Raw genomic sequence first — 20867 nt, 5'->3', positions numbered from 1 at the left:
TCATTGGTAGTGCAGTTGGTGGTTGCGGTTTTGCTGTTATTATTTTTGTTTTGATAACAGTGTGTTTCTGTAAATCACGCAAGAAATCGCAAAGGAACAAATTCATACGAACTCACTCAGTTTTTAACCCTGAAGAGGAAATTACGGTGAACACACGAATATTTTTCGAGAACTTCGATATAAATAGAGAAGACAGCATGCAATCATTGGATGAACCGAGTGTAGAGGTTACAGTAGGAAAACACGGGCCAACCATATCAGCAATCACAACACACAAAACCAACAACGTAAAGACTGATACCAGGAATGAAATTACTTTTATTAATAAAGACGTAGTTCAAAGATCAGAGACTGGAATGAAACGACCGATGATTCCTCTCAAACCAAAGGAACATATACAGTTGGGTGAGAGGTCTTTTAGTCAGACAAACGCGTCAATATACGACGAACCCATACCAAGGCAAAACAATACCGAGAAAACAGTGACTACTGAGCTAAAAGGACAGTTGCTTGACGAAAAGTTCAACTTAAAAGGGGCTGGTATCAGTGTCGAGTACGCCAGCGTCGATCGGTCAAGGAAAAGGAAACGAGAAACACATTCGCACATGGCAAATGTAAACTATGACGATGAATACCAAGAAGATATGATTAATCAACAGACCTGTGGGGAACAAGAAAGTCTACGTCAAACGGTTCAAGAATTGGCCGGGATGAACATAATTTATCGGGAACAATGGCGAGATTAGAGCCGAACAAAAACATGGAGATCAAACAGAGTGAGGACATTCTGTATGCAGAAGTGAAAGCATAGTTAATTTATGAGTGCATAAACAAAAGTCATGCTCTTCATTTCTTCATTGTGATTTTTTAAATATCGTATTATTTTACTCAGTGGGTATTTGTCCCTGACGGTCATTCATCAATTAAAGTGTCAGATCTGTTTCAGACGAATGCTTAGAAGATATCATTAGAAGACGATCATCAAATGTACAAAAATGAAACGTCACCAACATGTAAGATTACACGTCACCATTCGGCATTAAATATTAATCAAAAGATGTTTGCATAGTATTGTTGAAAAAAGCTCACTTTTAATGGACCATGAAAGGCTTAGTTTAAAGCTGAACCTTACATTATTGCCAGTACTCCCAGCAAAAATCGACCACAGTTGTTTTTAACACTCACAAAACTATAGTCTTTATGTGACAAATTACTTTACATGTTTTATATTGAAGGGAATATGAACTTTCGAACTTGCACAACTGCATAAACCTAGATGGTTCGCTGACTCTTCAGTGAGTAATTCTGTAACTATTTTAAAACCTTGTTTTTTGTCGCCATACGTTTATTATCCCCTTTTCGACATCGCTGCACTACCCCATTTGTGCAGAATTCACATAGTACATTCAGCTATTTTGAAATTACTTCTAAAATACTACAGGATTACTTCACTTCTTTTCAACTTGAAGTGTACTTGCATTCAAACATGTCTTATTTGTGTGGATTAAACGACTTGAAGACCTTGTAGTCTGGCGTGCCAGAATAATAATTATCTTTCCAACATTGAACATGTCTAGATGTTAATTATTATAAGTACTTTAGAAGTATGAAATCTCATTTACTTTCTTTGTTCACAATATTAGTATGTATTGGTGTGGTATGAACACGTGAAAAACATTGTCTATTACTATAGTAGATATGAAAGCAATTTGCTTGTAGCCGTGCATTCGGACAAGTTGTGAAGTATATAAATACATGTATTGATGAAAAAACCCATCAATTTTGCCTACAAACTTGTTCATGTGAGGAGTAGATCTGCGTTATCTAGGCATTTCATTGGTTCACACGCACCTTTGACTTTTCTGAAATGAATAAAAATCTTGAACATATGCTAAAGCCATCATGAAGACTAGACTAATGTATGTATTCTTCATGATGGCTAGATTAATGTATGTTCCGAAAGACATATTCTGTACAACTTTACTTTTTTATGCAATTTGTGGCAAACAACACAGCCTGTCGTAATGAGAAAACTTTTCGTAGGTTAATTTTAAAAAGTCTTTAGAAGACAAATTAATGAAATTGTTTTGTGTATCAGATATTTTCTAAACTCAGAATCATCATGGTATCTTTTGTTGCTAACAACGCTTATTCTGTCATTTGATTCCTAGTTTACTGCATCGTATTTACCCTTCTAAAAGCTTTTAGACCATTGGTCAATACAGATGAAACCTTTAATCATGAGCAATGTTAGAAAAGATGTAGTTTTTAAACCCATCATTAATCGAGTAAAATGCAAGTAGTTTTCCATGTACACATTCGGACGACGACGTGTAGAAGTTCTGCATAGGGGTAACCTGATCTAATCGAGTGCCCCTTATATATGTATACTTACTTTGACGATTTGTGTGGTGTACCAATGAAATGTTAGAAGTACTATTTTGTATGAAATGAAGTTATGATCAGTATAGTAACATTACAATAAAGAAACTTCAACGAAATCTGCCAAAACAGCTGTTTAAGCATATAGGCTATGTTTAGAATATATGTTACCGACAGGAAATCTTCGTAAGACAGCATTCACTAAGGCATTGGGGATCCAAGAAAAAAGTTAATTAATGTTTCTGTTGACACACACAACAAAAAGGGCGGAGCTGTTCAATGTGATCTGGGTTACTGGCAATGGGCGCTAGAAAGCACCTGTATGTCAGTGTGTGTGTTCTTAACAATAAATGCACTTAGAGACTCTTTTTCCATACAATTTAGCCTTTTCGACTTTTTATATAAGACATGTCCCAACACATGTTCTTTATCAGTCATTGACAGTTCCGTTTCGAGTACCCCTAAATGTCCCCAAATCTTTTGAAATTTCTCATTATACCCTTGATATTTTCAAATCATCACTCAATGCCCCCTCCAGTGGAGCTTGTGAAAATAGCCCAAACAGTAAATATTATTCATATATGGTAATTGTAACGTTTTATTTATTAATTTGACTGATATTTGGAATATGCAAAATCAGTTCAGAATCCGATTGATAATGAACGTGTAACAGATGTATGTTTTGGGAAACAACCCCGATTACATAAGAAACACATAGCATTCGCTTATTGGAGACAATAGTGAACGTGTTCCAAAGGGTAAAAGGAGTGGCCATAAATGGATATCATTTTGATATGTATTTTCGTATGCTGCTTAATGGGTTTAGAAGTAAGGTTAATGGTGGTTTGACTTAAACAAGCTTCGCGATTACTTTTGAAAGACATAGACGACTGGCATCTGAGCCATGAGATTTTATACAAAAGAAGTTGTTTTTTTCTCTGGTTTTGTTTAGTTTTTTTTTTTAAATATTACCTAATTTTATTTTCGCCTACTTTTAGCAATGCCAGCTTTGTAAGTGTTAATTGTCATGTCTTATTCTGGTGACCTTATCACTGTGTGGTTTCACATTGCCATGTCATAATTTTGCCGTAAAACAATTAATGTTAAAATAGATCAAAATATATCTAAAAATAGAATTTTGAGATATCTTCGGCTTATAGAGTGAGTGGTATATCTGTCTCAACCTTGCTTTACTGGAGCTAGAAGGAGACTGTGTGAAAAACATGCGGTATACGAACAAACTGAGTAATGATTCTAATAAACGTGATAACATAGTTAAAACAGGTGAAACTATGTACTCACGAAGGCGCTGTACGTGCCAGTTACTCTGCCGCTATCAGACGAAAGCCACTGTAGACTGAGGTCGTTAGATAATCGAAAGTCTGCATGTGTTTATCGTAAGTTTTGAAACTTGTTTTAATCGAATCTGAAATGATCTTTGAAATTCTATGACTGGACGGTATCAAGCGACCGTTTATTCTCCATAAACCAAAGTAACATAGGGAGAGGTCCTTTAGTCAGGCAAACACGTCAATATACGACGAACCAATATCAAGGGAAAACAATACCAAGAAAACAGCGACTACTGAGCTAAAAGGCCGGTCGCCAGACGATAAGTTCAACGCTAAAGAGGCTGATATCAGTGCCATGTACGCTAGTGTCGATCTGTCAAAGAAAGCGACGCAGAGAGAAACATTCGAACATGACAAATAGCAACAATGACAATGATTAACAAGAATGGTGAACATACCACTAGGTCATAAGAAAGTCCATAACATGATCGGGTCGAGCTACGGTGAACTTAATTTTAATGGGCAACAATGCCGAGGCTACACTCGAAGAAAAATATGGATGCCAAACAAAATGGCATGACATTGTATATGCAGAAGTGAGAGTGTAGTGAATTATAAGTGCATAAACCGCAGTCGCACTGTTCAATGTGATGTTTTTCATTGAATTGTCTTACTCTGTGGATAGTTGCAACTGTCACCATTTTACTACGTTTATCCAATATAGAAAAATGAAACTTGACAAACATGCTTGCAAGATGAAGCGATTAACATTCGGTATGAAATATTAATCAAAAGATGTTTGCATGGTATTTGAAAAAACTCACTTTTAGGTGACTATGAAAGGCTCAGTATACATTTCACCTTATATTGTTATCAGTACTCCTAACCAACATATACGTAAACTACGTTTTATCATATTATTCAACTTATCATTAAACATAGTCTTTACTTGACAAATTACACACATTATTGTATATTGATGGGAATATGAACTTTTGAACTTACATAACTGTGCAAACCTAGGTGGTTCACTGACACTTCCGCAAGTAATGCAGTGACTATTTTAAAGCATTGTTAAATGTCGCCATATTGTTTTACAGTATATTATTTATTTTTCGATATATATATGATAATTTTAGAAATTATCTTTTTCATTACGTCATCGAAATGGCGTAGAATCCACATAAAATCTAAAATATCAATAAACTTCGTAAACCTCCTAAAAAGCTGTTTTTGCGAATCATGTGTCAGATATTGTGCGTTTTGAGTGATTTGTGGCATTTTTATTGTGTATTGTATGCTTATTAGTAATTGTAATTTCATTCCAACATATATTTATCGAGGACTAAACGACTTGGCAATATCACTCGTTGCGTCTGTAGTTATCAGAACAGCCTTGTAATTTTGACTGCGAGCATGATGATTATCTTGAACGTGTTTACATTTGAAATAATTTAACATTTACTTTAAAACCGATAATATCTCATTTACATTCGTAATGAACAATATCCACAGGTATTTTGAGAACACTTGGCAAGCATAGTCTATTACTAAAGCGGACATAGTAGCCATTGCCGTGTAGCCGTTAATGTTTTGCATGGAGATTTGGGCAAATCATGAAGCGAATAAATAATGAAGTTATTAACAAACACCAGAACACATGGCAAGCTCATCATGTAAAGAGCAGAGGGTAATTTGTTTGCTATTTAGGTACTGGGGCGTGTAGAAGTTTCTGGCTGGAGTAAAATCAGTTATACGGGAGACCCAGGAGGGGGTAACTTGATCTTGTTGCACTCACTGTGATGGTTGTGTGTGTGTGGGTATTGGGTATTAATGGACAGATAATTAAAGTAGCATTGTGATGTCGTCAAAAATGTAATTTTCAATAAAAGCAATGAGAATATATTACCAGCAGGAAAGTATTACAGGCATTAAATATTATTCAGATATGGTAATTGTAACTTTACTTTCACTGTTATTGGAAATCTTTATTGGAAATCTTCAAAATATTAGAAAAATGCAATATGAAAGTGTAACAATTACTAAAGATTGAGGGTGTGGTTTGGAAAACAAACATGATCACTTTTAAACACGCATTATATGGCTGCATGTTGAAATATAATAAATATTGAAGTTTTGTTATGTGTAAAGCAAAGATACTAATTGTCAAATATATTACACTTTTTCCTTGGACGAATTCATAAGCATCCAAAAGTACTAAGAAAGGTGAATACTTAAGAAAAGGTGGTGAAGCAATTGTAGTACGTAAGATACAAAATCTGAACCTGGTGTTTTCTTCAATTTACTATTTTTCCTTTTTAAAAGCATAGAATGGTTAATGTGTACGTTTTGCTGAGCGCTGAAAAATATGAAACATACAAGTGTTAGTGTTAAGAATTATGGGAAGTAATAAAGATCTATACTTTAAAGAAAAACGTGAACTTGGAACTAGAACTGAGTAAATTACATGTCTGGGCTATGAGAGCACGCCGTTTTCTATGTTCATGAATAGAATAAACAGATATATATATATATATATATATATATATATATATATATATATATAACATATATATATTATATATATATATGTGTGTGTGTGTGTGTGTGTGTGTGTGTGTGTGTGTGTAGGTGTGTGTGTGTGGGTGTGTGTTTCAATGATATCACGGGTAATGCTTGTACTTATCAATGTGGTCAACCTTTTTAACATTTCGTATGTGGATACGTGCTATTCAGAGGACTCAAACTTTCGTCATCTGTATAATGGTAACAATACCTACGGATATTTCAACTTTATTACCTACTTTAACGAGCTAAACGTGATTGTCCCTTTGTTAAATGGTAAACAACATATTCTCCAATAAATATGTCATTCAGTTTATGATGTAGTCATGTAAACAGCGAGTTCCTGTTGATATACTTTGGCCGGAAAGAAATATTGAAAGTGACGCAAAGGTCATGCATTTGCTCTTTTGGAAATCGAGCTCCATGTTGTGTAAAGCTCTCTCGGACAGAAATAGCTGCCATGGCATTATTTTATATTTATCAGATGACGATAAAATATGGCTGAGAGGATCTTCCTTTTTAAATTAAAGCAGAATATCAAAGTTCCCGACAGAGTAGAGGACACTTTACTAATAATGTCGAAATAAGCTAAGCCCCTATCCATTCCCTCACAATTGATGACCCCCCCCCCCCGCTTTTAAGATGACATAAATTTCATGGCTTCCATATTGCTGGAGTAAGCATTGATTCTGTTTTGAATGATAATATTGGCCATTGCCGATGCATAGATACAATATTCAGTGAAAAAGAGATTTTTCCACAAGATATCGCTCTTCTTTCAGATCTGGTATACACTGTATACTGTGTCTCGGAAGGTTCAAAAAGTTCTTCACCGCTTGTGCTGCTGTGACAGCATCATCATCCTCTTCCTCGGCAAAAAGCTCTGAGTCTGATATGTCACTGTCACTGCACCAACATTCTACCTGAAGGATACTTTTAAATTACTATATTGTATTTACACATATTTTGTATTTATTTTAAGAGTTATAATACAAAAAGTTTTTGCATTTCTTCCTTATTGCTAATTAAAGGTATACAGCCACCTGTAATCTAAATATGCCCATATATGGTCAAAGGGCGTTCCTTGGTATTCTAAATGCCCATGTGAGAGCGCTTTTTTAAAAAAAGCAGCCACCCACTGTAAATCTGTGATTGGTTAGATTTTCTCTTTCGATGGTCACTGTGGCAAATTTGAACAAGTGACTGTATACCTTTAACATAAAAAAAAACACAAAGTCATTGAAACTTTTCATTTACATTCCAGCCTTTGTGTTTATTTATCCAGTTAAGTTATGTACATCTATTTCCTGAAAACTGGTCGGACATCAACAGTAGTAGTGCTACGAAACAGCACAAGGAGAACCTTTCAATATAAACTAGGTTGTAGTTTAGTGTATTACTTGCATCTCATCGTTGCCTTACTTCAGCCAAAGGCTGATAGGAATATTTATTCGCCTTCAGCGAGCTCACTTTACAAGACGACAAGCCTGTATAGAGTTGCATAGGCAAGAACTTCATGTAACAGATAATACATATACTTTTATCAGGTGAAGCCAATGAAGCTGCTGTTCGTGCAAAAAGGTGTTCGTGCGCATTTTTTTTTAGCGGGCTGGCAAATTTAAAAACCAATCAGTGGACGGGGAGAAAATTAAATACCTACGGTAGGCGGGAAGAAATTTCAGGTTTTACAGAGAAAATTCCTGCCAGTGGGTACCGGAAAAAAGAGAGAGAGAGAGAGAGAGAGAGAGAGAGAGAGAGAGAGAGAGAGAGATGCAGTATGGTGGTCGATAATACTTCAGGGAAGATAGAGCACATAGCTTAGAGGACTGCAATGTCCAAAGGTTGCCTAATGTCCAAAGATGTTTGCAATCGGGAAGACGTTCCTATTCAGACACGAATTTCAGATAGTACTTCGATAAAATGCTCTATTTAAAAAAATACAAATGAGACATTTTTGAATATAGTTTTCTCATAGACTACCATGTATAGTGAATCAATATTATCATCAGCTGATTATCAATTGAATGCTATATCATTTTGTACCCACAGCAACCGAATAGTTGACCCACGACTCAACTATCGTTATCATTGAGATATCGTGATACATGAGTTCTCCATTGTCTCGGCTATTACGCATGGTGGTGTGCACTACTGGCAAACATTCCGTATCCAGGATTTGTTCGTATAGGAATTGTATTCAAAAAATTGCTCAGATTCTTTGCTACGACATCACTTTGAAATGAATGACCTAGATTACTGCCTTGGGGCAGTGATGGTGATCAACACTGCATGTCCTCTCGCAAAGTGTTCTTTGTCTTTTCTGTTTATAAACTGCCAGTCACCCCTCTCCAAGATTTATACGAACTAAGTAATTTTATATATTCTACCTTGACTGTGCATACAAAATCAGAGCGCCAGATTTTACAATTAAACATTTAAGGGGTCACTTTACTCTGACTTGGAAAAGAAAGTGTAGAGCAGTAATTTGTAATACTTTCGTAATTTGTAATACTGCAGTAAATTGTAATAAAATGTTGCGGTAATTTGTAATACTGCAGTAAATTGTAATAAACTTTGGAGTAATTTGTAATAATTGAACTAGCGCAATTTGTAATAAAATTTGGAGTAATTTGTAATAACAATCACTGCAGTGATTTGTAATAAAATTTGGAGTAAATTGTAATTAGGTTTTTTGATGAACCAATCTCTAATTTGAATGGTGGTACTAGTCAGTGAGCAGACGCTGATTACATATCCTTTTATTTCGAGCAAACATGTTTTTTTAATCATGTTTTAGCAAAGTTTTAACATGTAAAAGGAATAGATGGATTTTCATGCAACAGGCGGCCTTCTATCTAGCGATCGTAGGGGGCGCCCTGCTATCCTTCCCTGGAAACCGAGTCATCTACAAGCACTGTTTAAGCGTTTTCAATAAACTTAAATTGACACCATTCTGAAGCAATGACGATCGCGTGATCAACTAATTTAATTACATTCGTAAGTAACTTACTGGGGACAGCCTACCTAAACCTAACCAAGCTTCAGAGTGACTACATCATTAGGGTTTGGTCAATAGCCTAACTGTATTATTTCTTCAAATATACTAAACAAGAGATAAACTTTAGAATACTTATATGTGGGGCTATAGCACACTAAAGTTTCATTCGACGGTCATATTCGATAAAACAGGTGAAGGCAAATAAATGGGTTGTGTCAGTTAATCTTCTAAATTTAATCTGTGAAATATGACTACTAACAACAGATATGGCTGCCACTTTGCTGTTGCTTGCAAAACCAAGTGACATGCATATGCACACTACAGCATCTGACACTTGTATTTGTACTGGGTTTGGATGAAATCAGTCCAAGCATAAGATGTACACATGCACTTTGACAGTAATAGGGCTATTTGACCTAGAAGTTGCAGGTCAGGGTCAAAGGTCAATGTGTCATCAGAAAGTTCCTCATTGATATTGTCGGTACAGACACTTGAATTGGGTCAATATCTGTTAAGCGTCGGGACAGAATGGCTAAAATGTGAATTTACATCAAACATGGCCGCTATTTGTTGTTATTGGGAGGGTTGCAAAACCAAGAAACAAGCACGTGCGCATTATAGCATCTGACATTTTTACCAGGTTTGGTTCCTATCGGTCCATGTACATAAGGCATAGACCAATGCATTTGCGCTTTGATAGTAATTTTGCAATTTGACCTTTAAGATGAAGGTCAGGGTCAATGTGTCATTAGAAAGTTAATCATTGATAACCTGGATACGGTTAAAGACACTTTATTTGGATCTATATCTGCTTCAAAAGTGAATGTCCAGATAGTGCATCTGACATTTTTACCAGGTTTGGTTGAAATTAGCCCATGCATCTTGGAGCTACAGGTGGCCACGGACGAACGAACGGACGGGACCCAACGTAGAAGGCCCCCCCCCCCCCCCCCGGACTTCGTCTGTTAGGGGCTTAAACCTGAAGTGGCTAAAGTTTCAGCAACTCTAACAACATGTTGGCAAACTTTCGGTATGTTCAACAAAAAAACTTGTTAGGAGGCCGGGTGATCTTAGGGGGATATTTGAAAAAAATTGGCTAGTGTCAAGGGGGGTACCTGAAAAAATATTGAGGTTCAAAGGATGTACGTGAAAAATTAATTGACTTCGTGACTCTTCATACATGGGGAAATTAACCTTATAATAGTCTGTCTGCCTTTTACAACAAGTTACAACCAACAAAAAACACACTCGAAATTGCCCACAAGTTAATACATGTAACAAATATTTGCCTGATTTTAAAATCAATGTGAATTTATCGGGACATATTCTTGGTCCAAAAAATACCAGTGGCTTATTAAATATGAATACAAGAGCGATTAAAAGTTAAACATATCCTATACGAGAATTGTTGCAAATATTATCATTATAATAAAAGTATGTATTATTATGAAAATTGGCACAGTTCTATGATGTGTGTGAAAATAAGTTTCAACAAAAATGTTCAATGCATTTAAGATAAAAAGCATATCAATAATGCATTGATGCTGGGCAGAAAAAAATTCTTGGCAGGATCACAATACATTATATGGGTGAAAAAGTGTCACCATTTTAAGACAAATATTTCAAAAGCTTCCATAGCAGGAGGGGCAATCCGCTCTGACATCCCCCTGCCTGTACCTCTCTCAAGTGTCATTTGTCTTTAGTAGTCTCATAACTCTCTTTAGTACTTTCATTACCATCCAACTTTTATTTTGTTGACATGGCGATAACATTGAAATTTTCAGTAAATTGAGTCATTATAATATTAATGGGGTTTCAAAAAAGTGCCATCAAAGGCCATCATTTTCAAGATGAAAATTTCAAAAGCTCTCACTGCAGGAGGGGGACCTCCCCCCACCTGTGCCTCTCTTAAGTTTTATTTGTCTTTAATAACCTGGTCAACTTGATTCTTTTTTCAGGAAACTAAATTATCATTTTCATAACAATCAAAGTTGGATTTTTGTGACACTGTATAATGTTGTAATTTACAGATGGCTAAAAAAGGGTCACCAAAGGAATATAATGTATTTGAGTGTCCTTTCCATCTAGTGGCCATGATAATATCTGTTATTCACAAGTGGTAAGAATTACATAATGTGGTTTAAATAATGTGAAGCCAAGACTGCAATATATCAAATTACTGTAAGATTTATACTACACTGTTGAAAAATAATATGCAAGTTCTTGTTATGCTGATCACATCATTCAGTGATAGTCTAGCAAATTCTTTGTAGGTCAAGTTATAGTTACCAAGGCTGTGTTATTGAATTTCCATAATTTAGTAATTTTTTGTCACACTGAAAAGTCTGAAATAAAGTCAACTACTATTTCTTTAAATAAGAGGAAATTTTTGCAAACAAAAATTTTCAAATCAGTTTGTCGTCAGTTTAGAAGCAAAGACACATTGAAGGTCGAGGCTCGGCAGGAGGGGGGGTACTTGAAAACTTTTGAGATACGGCAGGGGGTACTTGAAAAAAATGCCCCCCCCCCCCAACAAGTTTTTGTGAAAGCAGCCTAAAACCTATTTATTTTAGTTAGGGATGGACCATTAGATCTTGGGAGGGGGTGGTCACAATGAAATTGTGAAATTCTTTTATAATTTTAATTTAAAAAAAAACAATTTTCCAAATGAGAAAAGCTGTGCTAATTTTTTTTTCTGAGTAAATTTTCAGATTTATAATTTTTTTTAGTTCGACGCTGTCTGAGGATACAATATACATCCATATCACTAGCGCAAATAAGATTGCGTGCTGTAACCCCAACATACATATGGCCTAGTGATTTATATTGCTGATAGATTTCGCGAAATGTTGCAGATCATCTTTTGACAAGCTGAGAAGCTGTTTGCAAAATATAGTGAAATTTGCATATTTGTGTTTTTAGGACAATTTTTGCCCTTTTTTGATCAAAACATCTATTTCTCTGTAGCAGCATGTCCAAATTGATTGGATGTGGTGAAATTTCAATATTTGTCTTTTTAGGGCAATTTATGCTATTTAAAAAATCTTAAAAGGCAAAAAGTCTGTTTTCTCTGAAAGGGCTTGTCCAATTTCTTTGAAATTTGGTACATAAGTCCCTTAAGATTTGTTTAAATCATGCTTTTTGTGGTGGAAAATTTTTCATGTAACTTTCATTCAGCATTTGCTACACACAAAACGATGTCATGCAGATTTACTCAGTATTAGCTAAAGAGAAATAAGTGTTCTCCCCAGTGATTTTTTTACAAGAGGGCAAAAAGTGGTGCAAAGGACCACAAGCGACCGCGTAAGCGGTCACGGGGGAGGTCGGGAGGGGTGTCCCCCCTGCTGCCGTTGGAGCTTTTGAAAAACAGAGATTAAAATGGTGTTATTTGGTGGCACTTGGGGAGTATTTTTTCAGACTTTTCTTAAAAGGCAAATATAACTTTCTGTTTCACAACCATGCCATAGTTTCAATGTTATACCTAAAAAATTCAAGATTTTAAAGACTTTTGCAGATTTTTTTACGCATTTGTATTCTTATTTATTTATTTTTTATTTTGCAAACTAGTTTGAAGATTTTTTCCCCTAACTTTCTGCTCTGAATTTTTTTTTCTGTTTTTGACCACCCCTCCCAAGATCTAATGGTCCGTCCCTTACTGTTCATTAATATGAGTCTTCCAGGCTTGTATTATTTCTTGAATTTGAACAGATACAAACGCGAAATGTAGAAAACGTACCTGAAACTTAACCCATACTCTTTTTTGCGTCGGCGACATAGGTTTACTTGGCGATGTTTCGAGTGGAAAATATCCTATACCTTTACCATTTCCAAAGATTTTTCTACAAAATTTCGATACATAGCAGAACTTTTGAAAATGTTCCAATCATTATTATTCTTAAAGAAATGCAAGAATTATAAGCCTGGAAAGGAGTCAGCTACTATCGCTCCAGGTATAAAACATAACCAATGAACTCCTGACAGAGCGCCCCCTACCGTGAATACATAGATAGAAGGCCGTCTGTTACCTGAAATCCATCTATTCCTTTTACATGTTAAAACTGAGCTAAAACGTGATTAAAAGAAAACATGTTTGCTCGAAATAAAGGATATGTAATCAGCGTCTGCTCACTGACTAGTACCACCATTCAAATAAGAGATTGGTTCATCAAAAAACTTCATTACAAATTATTCCAAATTTTATTACAAATCACTGCAGTGATTGTTATACAAATTACTCCAAAGTTTATTACAATTTACTGCAGTATTACAAATTACGAAAGTATTACAAATTACTGCTTCACAATTACCCCTAAATACTTAGGGGCGCACATCGGTACGTAACGTAGAGTTGATAGCAAGGTATTTCTACGTCCAGTCATGAACACAATTCCCAGTATACCATAGAGGCTGATATGGTTTGCCTCCTCCAGATAGAAAATTTTCAACGCAAAGACATAATATCAATAATTTGCAAGATTTTAACTTCCCTCTGCCTTCTCGCCAAATAGCTGTGATCAAGATTGTCATGATAGGAGCAACAGCCGAACACCTGCTTGCACTTTTTATACACAACGTGTGAAAATGAGTTATTCCTGCGGAGGAATACGACAGCAAATATTGCAATGTGAATATCTTACTATCTTCTTTGCAATGATTTTTCATCCAGGTCTATTTTATCACCGATTCTGGACCATTTCTGACCATTTTTACGAACATATTGGAATCAGTTCACACTCACCGCGGGAACATATTGCAAAGACGTTCACAAAATGTTCTTCACAGGAAAGACTACGTACCGTAATCCCCTATCCAAAGGTGTAGGAAATGTATAGCGGGTTGTTTATCTTGAAAAAATCCCAGGTTCTAGGCTCTAAATACAAAATGCTTTTTCTTCTGAACAACTTTTTGACAACTTTGCAATTACCTTCCCGTAATCACCTGACGGGTGTAACCGTACATGTGCTGCTGCCAGTGGAGAGTCAAAGACTTCAAATCAAAAGTCAGAAAGTGTATAAAAATATTAATATCCGAGCAATGTAAGAAAAGCGTATTTTTAATGGTTCAATTTATCATATTTTATAAAAAATCTCCAGGCCACTCGCAACAGCGTCTGATAATGATCTCCCTTGTTCGAATACTACAACTCAATATGGTAGGGTGAAAAATGGGACCTAGTCTCTATAAATTTTGCCGACTATTCGTTGGCAGTTGTAAAATTTCTTCGGTTTGTCCCAAAACTATTTCAGTAAGTGACGTAAGTTTCCAGACACTTGAGTGCGAACGCAATATCGGGATAGCAAAATCAGTTACAGACAATCGAGGAAGAACAGAAGAGTCTATTAATCAGCGAATTAAATGAATCCTAGGTGCATATGAAAGTCAACAAAGTGAATTTTGTGTCCTGGCTGGAAAAGAAAAGTTGATAAAGATTCCATTCATAGCACAAAAAGTATTCGTATCAATTTCGTATCAATTTATGGCTCACACTATAAGCAGCAACAACAGCTGCGCATGCAACAACAAAATTTCAGGCCGCTTTTTTCTGCGTGCTTTTAGTTTGTCGTGAGAAAGTTTATATGGGTCGTGGGAACCGCTTGTGTTCGCATCGCTTTTTACGAAACTACTGTCTTAAACTATCTTCAAATACATTTTGTGGATTTTTTCAGATAGAGAGACAGGCATTACTGTAATAAAATTGAAATATCCTCATGTTGCCGGTTGTAAAGTCTTGAAATAACACTGGACGCGCATTCACAACTCAAAGCTCTGCGGCCGTCGTCTTCTCTGCATGTTCTCGACCAACACAACCAACAGAAGATGTACCAACCCAACCTGACAACACCGACACACAGTCGACGAGTTCGGTAGTGCCTCACAAGCCTGCAGTTGGTTATGCAACCGACCACAATAATACACCGGCAACAGTAGAAAAAAGCTGCCCATTCTATGAAGAATTTGCAAGAATATACGGCATGCATGAGTCACTCTGTGCGTCCGCCTCTGGTACATTCGAATCGGAAGGGTTTCGAACGAAGAGAAGATAGTAACGATGGCGGAGCGAATGTTTCTTCAGTAAGTAGACAAAACAACGACAACGAATCCGAAGCAAATAGGAACGGAGGAAAGAGATGTCGAAAATGTGCCTCAGATTCCTTCCTGCTTTTGAGGAGTGTAGAAAAGAGAGACGAGAGGGAGACAGAAAAGCAAGAAATGATGGAGAAATGGCATACAGAGAACACTCGCTCCATGAACCACTTTGTTGATATTTTAGAGAAGTTTGCAGAAAAGAATAATGTAGTACATGTCTCAAAAGTGAAAGACTTAAAGTTTTGCTCAACCTTTCCTTAAAGAAACTTTCAAACATACCCATACCAAATACTAGAGAAACAAATCAAATTCTAGAGAAACAAATTAAATTAAACCATTTAATGAATCAAATCAAAACCTTCAAATTGAATAATTTTAATGTCGATATTTAACATTGAAGTGAGCTAAACATAACATTTTGCTGCAGTGTGGTTGAAATATGTTTTGTCTTTTCTTACTATGCCATCACAACCATTGTTCTGGATTTGAAACGTTCAAGTTTATTAATGTTGTAAGAGAGTTCTATTTTGCTTATCGAACTTATTTTACACAATAATATACTGCATTTTGTAAGTTTCTAATAAAGTTGCTAATTCGTTCATTGATAAAATTATGAGTGGTTGCGTTAATATAGTATGTTGTAATGCTATAGGATGAATGAAATATACTTATGTAAATTATGCAAATTAAGGGCCACGTCCGTACTTGACAGCTCCACATTGTCAATTTTCTTGAAGTAGAGATAGTAAGCTTTTAAATAACGTATGATGATGCTGTAAGATTTGGCTTTTTGTATTAAATTTTTTTAAATATTGTTATTGAAAAGGGAAAATATTTTTTCAATATAAATATAACAATATTTCAGTAAAATGAATTTAAATATATTTTTGGATGTCCTTTTTAGTATTCTACATGCAAATACCTTTCATTTGATATATCACTCGATAGTTTAAAAGTATTTTTCGAGTAGTGAATAATAAATATCTAATATTAATCGCATTTATGCAAATTGGGTACCCGTGGGACTTATGCAAATTAGGGGCTACGGCCGTTCTTGACAACTAAATGTTGTCTATTTTCTTCAAGTAGAGATAGTAAGCTTTCAAATGATGTATAATGTGGCTGTATGATGTGGCTGTATGTGTTCAAATTTTGAGATATTGTTATTCAAAAGGGTTAAATTTTTTTTTCAGTATTAATATGAAATATTTCAGTAAAACCATTTTAAATATCTTTTTGGATATCAATTGTGTATTCTACATGCAAATACCTTTCATTTGATATATCACTCGATAGTTTAAAAGTATGTTTAGAGTAGTTAACAATGAATTTCCTAATTTTATATCACATTTATGCAAATTGGGTACCCATGTGAATTATGCAAATTAGGGGGTTATGGCCCTACTTGGCAGCTCCACATCGTCAATTTTCTTGAAGTAGAGATAATAAGCTTTCAAATGATGTATGATGTGGCCGTATGTAAGATGGGTACATTAAGTGTGAAAAATGTGTGTGTGTCTGCCGCTCGCCTAAGATATTTGCCATTGCACGCCAAGTACTGACTGAATTTTATGTCCCGGTCTTTGGTAGTCCGTGTTGGCTACCATTTCATGGATTTTGGTAGCCCCAGGGAAAAGTTGGTAGTCTGTGGACGCGGGACTACCGCTAATTTCGAGCCCTGATTGACATGAGTAAAACATCGCAAGTTTGCAAAATTTAGGATTCAAGTTCTTTGTCTAGTTTGTCCGATACAAAAACATTTTGCAAAAGTTCAAATCTGCTTAAATTTCCAAATGTTTTCTGATATTTTCCTTGACAGGTCAGAATTTATTTTGTGGTTGACGTCAGTTCATTGTTCCCCTCAGTTAGCTCACTTTACAAGAGGACAAGCTTGTATAGAGTTGCCAAGGCAAGATCTTCATGTGACAGATAATACATTCACTTTTATTCAGATACCGGTAATAGTTAACTGACTTCAGAGAATGAAATCATACGGAGAATCGTGTTTTTCCCCCAGAATATTTTTTATACACTGAAACTTTGAAATTGTGATACCTGCCTTGCTATTTCATGTTCATGACCCCTCCTTTGCAGTTTTCAAATTCAAGGTGAACCCCTGGATTTTGCCGGCTCACCCCAACCTTAATAAGTGAACGCTCCTTTGGTATCATCCGGTTCCTCAAAATGGCTGTGGCCACCAGCTAGGTTGCAAAACTGAGGAGGAAAACGCTCTTTTGTAATTGAGAAGACGTCCCTGTTCAGTCACGAGTTTCAGACAGCACTTTTATAAAATGCTATATTTAAAAAAATAACACATAAAAATGAGACATTTTGGAAATAACCTGACCAGCAATCGAGTAGTTGACCCGCGACTCCACGATCGTTATCATTGAGATATCGTGATACACGAGTTCTTCAAAGTCTCGGCTATTGCCCATCATTGTGCACACTGGCAAACATTCCGTATTCAGGAGTAAAAAAAGAGTGAGTTCAAAATTGCTCAGAGTTTTTTGCCCTACACGACATCACTTTGAAATGAATGATCTAGATTGCTACCTCAGAGCAATAGTGGTGATCAATATTGGATGTCCTCTCGCAAAGCGGTTCTTTGTCTTTTCTGTTCATAATCTGCCAGTACCTGAGTAATCCCTCTTCAATATTTATATACTATTTCGTTGTTTAACGAGTAACTTTAGATATTCTACCTTGACCGTTCATACAAAATCAGAGTGCCATATTTGGCAATTAAACATATAAAGGGATCACTTCAACAGGGAAAAGAAAGCTTAAATGACATTACAAACGACTAGAAAAGTCTCACTGTTCCTTGAACGGATTTCATCCGGTATTATCAGTCACTATTCAAACATGTTTCGATGTCGGGCAGACATATCGAAATGAGGAAGCATGCAAGCGGCTAATCTCTGCGTTCATTTCGATTAAGATGAAAGAAAGTGAAATGTAAAACCATACCTTTACCTCCTTCATCGGTGATGGCGCAGCAGATATTTCTGTTATCGAGAATTGCAGTATACATTGCAATATGATTAGAGTCAGATCACTTTGTCATATACTACGCAATTATTGTTCTTATATCTTTTGTGCTGTTTGCACTGAAACAATGAATTTGATCTAAATGTTATCAAACTTGTGTAATTGGTTTGTAAAGTTGTTTCAAAATTTACTACAGGGTCGTTAATTTTAGTTAAGTTGCAGCAAACAACAGACAGATGATAGTGTTGTTTAGGCTTCTGCTGTAATTATTGAGATAAAGCAATAAAGTAGGAACTTATTAGTGTCTGTGTGTGTGTAGGGTAAAGATTTCTTGACTTTGTATCCCTGTACATTTCGACAACTTTCTCACGTACTGCTTCTGGCGTAAATACACCTCTTTTCCTGTGGATCATGATTTTTTTGCCAAAGAACTTCATACAACGCAAAGGCAACAAGAGTCTAATGACAACTAGACTCTGACTTGGCTGTGATACAATGTAACTCAGAGCGGCAGTATATAAGGAATGTAATATGATTCTGTCTGTGTGAAGTGCACTGCAAAGTGTACTCCCTGGTGTGTGTTTATTATGGGTCCATAAAGCTCTCTGATTTTCACCGCAGTTACAACAGGTCAGTGCAACTTCTGAGGCAAGATTTGGAACAACTTTACAAACCAATTACACAAGTGTGAAACATTTAGATCAATTTCACTGTCCATTTCTTATCTGCATTAAAATAACCAAAAACGATTTGGTCTCTTTCCATCAGTTAAAAAGATGCACCTACGTCTGTAACCTATGGAGTTTCGTCGTACAGTAAGTTTCGTTATCAGAGGACGCGGACAATACCTCCGCTGCACGATGTACTCGAACATAAATCCCGGTATTTTGTGAATAACCTTATATTATCAATGCTGTTTACGTGTTATCGTGAAAATACGTATCTGAAATGTTTGAATCCAATTTTGAACCAAATGGCCTAAATACTTTTAGTCTGGAGGACCAACAGTTTTTTTCACGAAGGACCTAGTTTTTCAGTACTCTTCTTACCAGTAAACTTTTCTCCATACTGTCGAAATCTCGATGATACTATCACAGTCCCTTGGTGGGCTATTCAGCTCTGGGACTATTCGCCCCATAGACGAGTGTACAGAAGCGAGAAACACACACTCGTCTATGGGGCGAATAGTCCCAGAGCTGAATAGCCCACCAAGGGACTGTGATACTATAAAGGAAAACGATGTTCAGTTTGCAGACAGCATGATAGATGAAGGCATAATGGAGATAGTAATTGGTAAACTCTTGTCCTGTCTTGACATGGTGTTTACCATCTCTATTGTTTCATAACTACTTTTTTCGAAAATCAATCAGTCTAAAAACATTGTAGGTCAAATTAACTCTGCAAATAGCATCCTTTCAGTGTACAATGTAAACTGCCTCCTGTATGTCTGCAAATCTTCTCGGTAGTTTTTCCAGATGGCAAACCAAGTGAACTGTATTTTAATTACTTAGTATACGATGGGCTTTAAGAAACGTTGTCTCCAAAATTCCCCTTTGGAGATTCACCTATGATGCCATAGAGACCATTGAGAAGTGTTGGGATGATCTTTTTCTAAGAATGGAATAGACACCACCCAACGATGCCGTACTGTTTTGATGCACACTGAACAGCGCCCTCAGTGGTCAAGTGGGCCTCTCTGCAGTGGGTCTGTTCCTAAACTTCCAACGGGGCGGGGTGCTATCATTGATAAAATTGCATGCTATCATAAATGTAAAACAGCAAAATGAAAGTGAAAAGAAGTTTAAATGATCAGAGAAATGCGCAAAGGTTAAATGTTGTGGTTTGATATTTCTTTTATGTTTTAAAGAGACAAATATCCCCTTACTATGTTATTGAAACAGAAGATTAGGCCTACAGGAAGACAGTTTAACTTACCCTTAAAATCAAAGCCGACAACTTTGTATCTTATTCTTTCCATAAAAAAAGAAATATTCATTTGTTTACGGCAAATTTTGATACTTGAATCATATCGTTCTATCGTCTGTCTATAGAGTCCAATATTTAGGAGATTTTGAATACGAGTATTTTATACAGTGATGACGTCAGTCAGACCTTCCGTTCGCAGCATTTATCCATCTACCCATCACTGTATGATCTACATGTCTATGATGCATATATCTATCGGTACAGTTACATAAATTTTAATGCTATTTGAAGGGACAAAGTCGGCCATTTTTTTCATGAATTTAGTTTGATGCAAGATACTACTTACATTGTTTGACATGTTGAAAGATATTGAACAAATGGGTGACCATGCATATAATTGACCCCGGTTTTAGACAAATTAAATAAAACCATGGCGAAAATGAATTAATGGTCATGACCATTAATTCATTTTCGCGATGGTTTTACGTATCGTGTCTAAAACCGGGGTCGAATATATGCAGGTTACCTATTCATTCAGTATCTTTCAACATGTCACACAATATAAGTGGCATCTCGGATCAAACAAAATTCATGAAAAATGGCCGACTTTATCCCTTTAATAT

The sequence above is a fragment of the Ptychodera flava genome, chromosome 15, assembly GCF_041260155.1.
Source record: "Ptychodera flava strain L36383 chromosome 15, AS_Pfla_20210202, whole genome shotgun sequence".
NCBI classification, from domain to species: domain Eukaryota; kingdom Metazoa; phylum Hemichordata; class Enteropneusta; family Ptychoderidae; genus Ptychodera; species Ptychodera flava.
This window is presented reverse-complemented; position numbering follows the sequence as displayed.